The following is a 9627-nucleotide window of genomic DNA, read 5'->3' as shown; positions in this document are numbered from 1 at the left end:
CTCCCGCTCTTGCCCTCCCTCCTCCCTTCTGTCCCCCCACCCTCCCCTCCTCTCTACCCCCTCCCTCTCTCCCACCCCCCACCTTCCCCTCCTCTCCCTCTCTCTCTCTTCTCTCCCCACCCCCCCACCTTCCCCTCGCCTCTTCCTTTTATCTCTCTCTCTCTCTTTCCGTCCCCCCCCCCCCTTTATGCCCAGTTGTCAGATGAGCAGATGTCCAGCAGCAATACCAGCTCCAGCACCAGCGCATTGGAGCTGGTGAGCAAGAGCCGCGACCAAGCGCCGTCGGAGGACCAGCATTCCCGACAAACCCAACTACAGCCTCAACCTGGGGAGCATCATGAAGAACTGCATCGGCAAGGAGCTGTCCAAATCCCCATGCCGGTGAGTGTGGAGTTCAGGACCGTGGTTTGGGTTGGGGGGGGGGGGGGGGAGGGTGCGCAAGAATGAGGTACCTATGGGCCAAGCATCCAGTGCTGACCTTGCCATTGGTGCTGTAGATGTGGCCTTGCCTTCCCAGCCGGTCGCAGCCACGTGCAGCACGGGACGCAGATCCTTCGGCCCGACCCATCTGTGCCGACCATGGAACGTACATGCATTTTGAAACGAGCACCTGTGTGAAGTAAGTTAGTACCCCGACCGGGATATACAGAGAGGGGACATCACAGTGCAGACAGCCAGCATGGACTGATTGGGGCCTCCTGCTGTGTGCCATAGCGCCTCCGCAACAGGCGCTGGGCCTGTCTCTTCCTGTCCTCAGGCCTTTGTGTTGTTCGTCCCTCTGTGTCCTCTCCTGCAGGTGAACTTCAATGAGCCCCTGTCGATGCTGCAGCGCCTGACGGAGGACCTGAGTATCACGAGCTCCTGGACAGAGCCTCCAAGTGCGAGAATGCCTTAGAGCAGCTGTGCTACGTGGCTGCCTTCACTGTGTCCTCATACTCCACCACCGTCTACCGAACGGGAAAGCCTTTCAAACCCCTTGCTCGGAGAGACCTTCGAATTGGACCGGCTGGAAGATGAAGGATTCCGGTCCATCTGCGAGCAGGTCACCTTCACGTTTACCTTTTTTTTTCCCTCTTTCCCCGTTCGTATCCTTGTCGAAGTTTCAGTTTTTCTCACCTTTACTCTATTTACTTTAGCACCTCGGAGTCGGGATGAGGTACTTTGTACCTCAGGCAGCGTCTCCTGTGATGCTGTTGTGCGCATTTCGCTGTCCTCCTGTACTTGAGGACGCTTGTTGACAAGAAACTGAATTCTATTTGCACAGTGAAGTCCTGCCTTATTCTTCTGAATCTCGGAGCAGGACTAGGCCGCCTGGCCCTTCGAGCCTGCTCCACCATGCGATAAGATCATGGCTGATCCTTTCATGGATTGAGCTCCACTTCGCCATCCTCTCACTGTATCCCCTTAATTCCTTATTGTTCAGTATGACTTCAACCTTAAGAAGCTCCCCACATCTGAAAGTAGAGCGTTCCTACGAAACCTTTCGTAATGGCATAAGCAAGGAGGCATTAATTTGGACGGGAAAGATGTTGCCTTTCTTCGTCAAAGCGAATATCCCCTTCAGGTTTCTTTTGCTTAGCGAGAACAGGTGGACAAGCCTTTATCCGAAATCCAGAAAAGCTCCAAAGTCCGCCAGCTTTCTGCCAAGTTTTTTTTCCCCCCTCATTAGCAAGGTTGTTTGGTGTGCAAATGGTTAACCCAAGTCAATGCCCACTCACTGTGTGCCATGTGGATGCGACGTGGGTGGGGGGGGAGAGGCGTGGCTCACTACTGGCAGGCCTCAATTCTGTCTTAAAGCCCGTTTTACTCAATGAGTCTGCTCCTCCGGTAAGTCTTTCAGAATTTCACCTCAAACTGTCACTTACTGTAAAGTTCTGATTTCTGAAAACCCAGCTAGTCCCAAGCAGTTCGAATAAAGGATTGTGCACCTGTACTAATGTGGGTCTTTCATAAAGCGAAGTGGCGTAAAGTGAACTTGGGGAAAAGCAGGGAGTACCTGTAATCCTCAGTGCTGCAGCCTGTCCTTGTGTGTCAGTCCCTGGGATCAGTCTGGTCCGTCTTCAACTGCATTCCTCCACAGCAACAGAATATTCCTCCTGCCAGTTCTGAGGAAGGGTTGCTCGACGTGAACGGCCTTTACTCTCTGCACCTGCTGCCAGACCTGCTGAGCTTTCCTGGCAATTCGGCTTTTTCTTTTGTTGTTGCATCCCTCTTCGGGTAAGGAGACCAAACTGCTCCGGGTGTGTTTTCTCCCTGAGCCCCTGGACAGTTGCAGCAAGACATCCCTGCTCCGCGACTGGGGTGTGAGGTGGTTCTGAAAGGGGACAACACCCTCCGGGAGAGGGTGTTACGTGTGTAATGGTGTGGTCCTCTGACCCTCCCCCCAATTTTTGTTTTCCCAACAGGTCAGTCACCACCCTCCAGCTGCTGCACATCACGTCGATTCCAAGTATGGCTGGACGTTGAGGCAAGAGATAGCTATCGCTAGCAAATTCAGAGGAAAGTATCTGTCCATCATGCCCTTGGGTAAGTGAACTAGAGTCAAAACCAGCTGACAAGGTGTCTGTCTGTCTGTCTGTCTGTCTGTCTGTCTGTCTGTGTGTCTGTCTGTCTGTGTGTCTGTCTGTCTGTGTGTCTGTCTGTCTGTGTGTCCTGTCTGTCTGTGTGTCTGTCTGTCTGTGTGTCTGTCTGTCTGTGTGTCTGTCTGTCTGTGTGTCTGTCTGTCTGTGTGTCTGTCTGTCTGTGTGTCTGTCTGTCTGTGTGTCTGTCTGTCTGTGTGTCTGTCTGTCTGTGTGTCTGTCTGTCTGTGTGTCTGTCTGTCTGTGTGTCTGTCTGTCTGTGTGTCTGTCTGTCTGTGTGTCTGTCTGTCTGTGTGTCTGTCTGTCTGTGTGTCTGTCTGTCTGTGTGTCTGTCTGTCTGTGTGTCTGTCTGTCTGTGTGTCTGTCTGTCTGTGTGTCTGTCTGTCTGTGTGTCTGTCTGTCTGTGTGTCTGTCTGTCTGTGTGTCTGTCTGTCTGTGTGTCTGTCTGTCTGTGTGTCTGTCTGTCTGTGTGTCTGTCTGTCTGTGTGTCTGTCTGTCTGTGTGTCTGTCTGTCTGTGTGTCTGTCTGTCTGTGTGTCTGTCTGTCTGTGTGTCTGTCTGTCTGTCTGTCTGTCTGTCTGTCTGTCTGTCTGTGTGTCTGTCTGTCTGTCTGTGTGTCTGTCTGTCTGTCTGTGTGTCTGTCTGTCTGTGTGTCTGTCTGTCTGTGTGTCTGTCTGTCTGTGTGTCTGTCTGTCTGTGTGTCTGTCTGTCTCTGTCTGTCTGTCTGTCTGTCTGTCTGTCTGTCTCCTTGTCTCTTCCATGCGATGCGTTATGCTTTGCGGAATTGTCTCAACCTGCGAAGCTGCTGGTTCCCAGGCTGTGGTGTGGTTTGATTTGTCATTGTCAGGGCAACTTCAGTTATGCGGACATTAATTATCCAAATTGCGGATTGTCTGAGCAAGGTCTCAGGGTCCCGATGCTCAGGTAAACTCTACCGTCCGCACGTGCAATTATCGAAACAAAATCGTCCCCGCCTGTGTCGTTTGGATAATCGAGGTTGTTCTCCACCTGGGTCGAGTGAAGAGTTTTGTTTCACGTGCAGTACAGCCAGATCATTCCATACAAAATTTGTGGGGTGATAGAATGCAACGTTACAGCTGCAGAGAAGGTGCACAGAAAGCAAGGTCAGCATGAGTTTGGTGAGGCTCGTTCACGAGTCGAATAACAGCAGGGAAGAAGCTGTTCTTGAACCTGTTTTGTACGTAAGTCTCAGCTTTTCCATCTTCTGCCTGATGGGAGAGATTATAAGCAATGCGTGGGAGGGATCTTTGATGTTGGCTGCCTTCCCGAAGCAGGAGGTTGTATAGTCTGAGTCAGTGGATGGAAGGCTGGTTTGAGTGATGGACTGGGCTGTGTTCACAACTCTGTTGTTTCTTACGGGCCTGGGTAGAGCAGTTGCTGTACTGAGCTGTGATGCATCGGGTAGAGTACTTTCTTTGGTGTGTCTGTGAAAGTCAGTTCAGAATCCTCGTGGGGATAGGATGTGGAGTCTTTGGAGAGAGCGTGAAAGACGTTTAGCAGAACGTTGCCAGAATTTAAAGTGTACTGGCTACAAGGGAAGGTTGTGTAAACTTGGGTTGAGTTGTGCTGGAGCGATGGAGGCTCCAAGGGGTGACGTGACCGTAATGTGTGAAATGAATTGGCATGGGTAGTCACAGTCATCTTCCCAGTTTGGACATGTCACGTGGTATAGGGAAAAGGCACCTGCAGAATCCGGAGGGACAGGATCAAACAAAGGGGACTGTTTGAAACGTGGAGGGAGATGTCAATAAAGTGTGCAGTGTTCTGTCCTTTTCGAATTCCTGCAGTATGGAAACAGGCTGTTCAGCCCAACAAGTCCACACTGACCCACCGAAGAGCAACCCACCCAGTCCCATTCACCGTATTTACCCCTGACTAATGCACCTAACACTATAGGCAATTTAGCATGGCCAATTCACCTGACCTGCACATCTTTAGATTGTGGGAGGAAAGTGGAGCATCCAGAGGAAACCCACGGAGACACAGTGTGCAAACTCTACACAGACAGTAGCACGAGGCTGGAATCGAACCCAGGTCCCTGGTGCTGAGAGGCAGCAGTGCTAACCACTGAGCCACCAAGCTATCCTTTGTTAACAGGAGGACAGAATGCAAAAGTGAAGAGGTCTTGATTGAACTTGTGTCAGGATGTAGACCTCAGGTGGAGTATTGGGTACTGATCAAGTTTGGACAAGAGAGGAGATTTGCTGGAGGTGTTCAGAACCATGATGGGCCAAGACCGAGTGCATGGGGAGAAACTGTCCTTGCTCAGAGAAGGATTGAGAACCCAAAGCAATGGTGCAGAGTTGAAATGTTTCGCAAAGGGAGCAGAGGCGGGGTGAGGAATGTCTAGTTGGTCATTCGGATATGGAAAGCAAGAGTAGAGGTGGACTGTCGGTATGACCAGAGGCCTTGAAGAAGACATTGGGGTGATCGTTCCCATTTAAATGATGTGCAAGAGGCAAAAGCAGATGCATAACAATCAGTCAGAATGATCCGAGAGAGAGCCAGTGCAGACATAATGGGCCAAATGGTCACAACACAATTGTAATTGGACATTTATTGTGTATTCGCGTCTGTGTACGTTGGTGCATCAGTGAACGAAATTCGAATTCCTGAGAGTAGACCAGGTAAGGTTGGGCGTCACATGAGGACTGGAGTCATGTGGAGCCCACCCCAGCCTGGGTAAGGACAGGGGGGGGCAAAAGCCCACCAACTGACGTGGGTCCTTCCCTTTGCTGCAGGTACCATCCACTGCAACTTCCATCAAAGCGGCAACCATTACACGTGGAAGAAGGTCACCACCACTGTGCACAACATCATCGTGGGCAAGTTGTGGATCGATCAGGTGAGGATGGCAGGCCATGGGCCTTATCCCTGAGCACTGCACCCACCTCTACCCCCCGCCCCATTTAGGTGGCAATGAGCAGCCCCACATGTGGTCATTGATAAAGGCGGCTGCATCTGGCCTCTGAGAGGCTGGGAAAGGGAGTGCTGCGCTGTTGGAGGGTCAGAGCCATGTGCTGTGTCCCAGCTGAATGATCTTCCATTTTCACAGGACCCTGACATTGTCCCTTTCGTCATAAAGAACCATGTTGTGTTGTTTGTCTTTTTTTTTTATCTCCCCTGTGTCTGACCAGAGCGGCGAGGTTGACATCATCAACAGGAAGACCAGGGACAAGTGCCACTTGAAGTTCGCACCTTACAGCTATTTCTCTCGCGACGTTGCACGGAAGGTAGGTTTCTGTCGCATTGAGATACTTGAGAGCCAAGAGAGGGCAGGTCTGTCAGCTCTTCTCCATCCAAATTTCCAAGCCAACCACAACCCCCTTCTGCGAGGACAGCTTCCTTCACACCCCCCCCCCAATAGAAAAGAGCATCAACTGCCTGAACCCTGTTCCCCACTATGCTCCTTTGCCTGTTGACCTCCACTGTCTTCTAGTTCGCCTGACTATTTCTCTGTTCACATCCCTCTGTGGCATTGTTCGCTCTCCCTCTGCATCCTCACAGCCTCCTACTTTCCTCTGACGTCTGTCCCTGTCTGGTTCAGGCATCACTTGATCACCCTCCCATTGGTCACCCTGAGCTCACAGATCCCTTCCTGAAACTATTTCCTCTGTGATATCATGTGTGAGAGGTTCATCCATATTTTGTAACATCGCTGATTGTAAGGACTGGATTTCAGGTAGTTGTATGTAGACTTGTGTCTGAAGAGGCTTAAAATGCAAATGTTTCTTGTAGCAATGGTGATTGCTTACAAAAGCAGTGTGTGTGTGTTCTGGGAGGCTAATAGTTAGAGTCATAGAATCACAGACATGTACAGCATGGAAACAGACCCTGCAGTCCAACTCGTCCAGATATCCCAACGTCATCATAACACCATAAGAAATAGGAGTGGAAGTAAGGCCATTTGGCCCATCGAGTCCACTGCGTCATTCAATTATGGCTGATGGGCGTTTCGACGCCACTTACTCGCAGTTTCTCCGTAATCGAGTCCCACCTGCCAGCACCCGGCTGCGATATCCCTTCAAACCCTTCCTATTCATATATCCATCCAGATGCCTTTTAAATGTTGCAATTGTACCAGCCTCCACTACTTCCTCTGGCAGCTAATTCGATATAAATACCACCCTCTGCATGAAGACATTGCCCGTTAAGGCTCCTTTATTTCTTTCCCCTCTCACCCTAACCTATGCCCTCGAATTCTGCACTCCCTCGCGCCAGGGAAAAGACCTTGTCTATTTGTCCTATCCATGCCCCTCATGATTTTATAAACCTCTATAAGGTCACCCCTCAGCCTCCGACACTCCAGGGAAAAGAGACCCAGCCTGTTCAACCTCTCCCTATAGCTCAAATCCTCCAACCCTCGCAACATCCTTGTAAATCTTTTTTGAACCCTTTCAAGTTTCACAACATCCTCTGATAGAAAGGAGAAGTAAAATTGCATGCAATATTCCAACAGTGGCCTAACCAATGTCCTGTGCAGCTGCAACATGACCTCCGAATTCCTATACTCAATACCCTGATCAATAAAGGAAAGCATACCAAACACCACCTTCACTATCCTATCTACCTGCGACTTCACTTTCAAGGTGCTATGAACCTGCACTCCAAGGTCTCTTTGTTCAGCAACACTGGCTCATCTGTTTAAGATCCCGTTGTAATCCGAGGTAACCTCCTTTGCTGTCCACTGTACTTACAATTTTGGTGTCATCTGCAAACTTACGAACTGTACCTCTTATTGTCCCATCCAAATCATTTGTCTAAATGATGAAAAGTAATGGGCCCAGCACCGATCCTTGTGGCACTCCACTGGTCACAGGCCTCCAGTCTGCAAAACAACCCTCCACCACCACCCTCTGTCTTCTACCTTTGAGCCAGTTCTGTATCCAAATGGCTAGTTCCCCCTGTATTCCATGAAATCTAACCTTGCTAATCAGTCTCCCATGGGGAACTTTGTCGAAAGCATTACTGAAGTCCATATAGATCACATCCACTGCTCTGCCCTCATCAATCCTCTGTTACTGGTTCAAAAACCTCAGTCATGTTCATGGCCATGATTTCCCATGCACAAAGCCATGTTGACTGTCCCTAATCAGTCCTTGCCTTTCCAAATATATGTACATCCTGTCCCTCAGGATTCCCTCCATCAACTTGCCCACTACCGATGTCAAGCTCATCGGTCTATAGTTCCCTGGCTTGACTTTACCCACCTTTCTTAAATAGTGATATCACGTTAGCCAACCTCCAGGTGTCCACCTGTGACTATCAACGATACCAATATCTTAGCAAGGGGCTTAGCAATCCCTTTCCTAGCTTCCCACAGTGTTCTAGGGTACACCCGATCAGGTCCTGGGGATTTATCCACCTTTATGCATTTCAAGACATTCAACGCTTCTTCCTCTGTAATATGGACATTTTTCATGAATTCATCATCTATTTCCCTACATTCTATATCTTCCATATCCTTTTCCACAGTAAACACGGCGAAATATTCATTTAGTATCTCCCCCATTTCCTGTGGCTCCACACACAGGCCGCCTTGCTGATCTTTGAGGGGCCCTATTCTCTCCCTAGTTACCCTTTTGTCTTCCATGTATTTCTAAAAACCCTCTGGATTCTCCTTAATCCTATTTGTCAAAGCTATCTCATGTCCCCTTTTTGTCCTCCTGATTTCCCTCTTAAGTATATACTCCTACTGCCTTTATACTCTTCTAAGGATTCATTTGATCGATCTTGTCTATACATGACATGTGCTTCCTTCGTTTTCTTATCCAAACCCTCCGTTTCTTTAGTCATCCAGCATTCCCTATTCCTAGCAGCCTTTCCTTTCACCCTGACAAGAATGTACTTTCTCTGAACTCTCGTTATCTCATTTCTGAAGGCTTCCCATTTTCCAGCCATCCCTTTACCTGCGAACATCTTCCCCCAGTTAGCTTGCCTAATGCCATCAAAATTAGCCGCCTTCCAATTTCGAGCTTCAACTTGCAGATCTAGTCTATCTTTTTTCATCACTATTTTAAAACTCTTAGAATTATGGTCACTGGCCCCAAAGTGCTCCCCATTGACACCTCAGTAACCTGCCCTGCATTGTTTTGCACCTTCTCTTGGTACATCCACGCACTGAATCAGAAAAGTTTCTTGTGCACACTGGAAATTCCTCTCCATCTAAACCCTTAACACTATGGCAGTCCCAGTCTATGTTTGGAAAGTTAAAATCCCCTACCATAACCACCCTATTATTCTTACAGATAGCTGAAACTTCCTTACAAGTTTTTTTCTCGATTTCCCGCTGACTATTAGGGGGTCTATAATACAATCCCAATAAGGTGACCATCCCTTTCTTATTTCTCGGTTCCACCCAAATAACTTCCCTCGATGTATTTCCGGGAATATCCTTCCTAATTACAGCTGTAATGCAATCCCTTATCAAAATGCCACTCCCCTCATCTCTTGCCTCTCTTTCTATCCTTCCTGTAGTATCCTGGAACATTAAGCTGCCAGTCCTGTCCATCCCTGAGCTATGTTTCTGTAATTGCTCCGATATCCCAGTCCCCTCTCCTCACCGTGCCCTGAGTTCATCTAACTTCTCTGTTAGGCCTCTTGCATTAAAATAAATGCAGTTTAATTTATCAGTCCTACCTTGTTCTCTGCTTTGTTCCTACCTACCCTGACTACTTGACTCGCTGCTTTTCTCAACTGGACCAGTCTCAGATTGATCTTTTCCCGCATTGTCTCCCTGGGTCCCACCCCCCCACTTCACCAGTTTAAATCCTCCCAAGCGGCTCTAGCAAATCTCCCTGCCAGTATATTAGTCCTCTTCCAATTCAGGTGTAATTCATCCTTTTAGTACCAATCTCTTCTATCCCAGAAGAGATCCCAATGATCCGGAAATGTGTATCCTTCTCTCATACACACCACCTCAGCCATGCATTCATCTGCTCTATCCTCCTATTCCTACCGTCACTAGCTCGTGGCACCGAGAGTAATCCAAATACTACCCTCAAGGACCTTTTTAAATTCCTGCCAAA

General features: G+C 49.0%; 1 pseudogene; it reads left to right on the top strand.

The window, feature by feature from the left end:
* The window catches only part of LOC140468646 (oxysterol-binding protein 1-like), a 53159-nt pseudogene that overhangs the window by 31395 nt on the left and 12137 nt on the right, over positions 1-9627 (top strand).

This window comes from Chiloscyllium punctatum, chromosome 47 (assembly GCF_047496795.1).
Source record: "Chiloscyllium punctatum isolate Juve2018m chromosome 47, sChiPun1.3, whole genome shotgun sequence".
Lineage (NCBI taxonomy): Eukaryota > Metazoa > Chordata > Chondrichthyes > Orectolobiformes > Hemiscylliidae > Chiloscyllium > Chiloscyllium punctatum.
The sequence above is the reverse complement of the archived record's forward strand: the minus strand, read 5'-3'. Positions and strand labels throughout refer to the sequence as shown.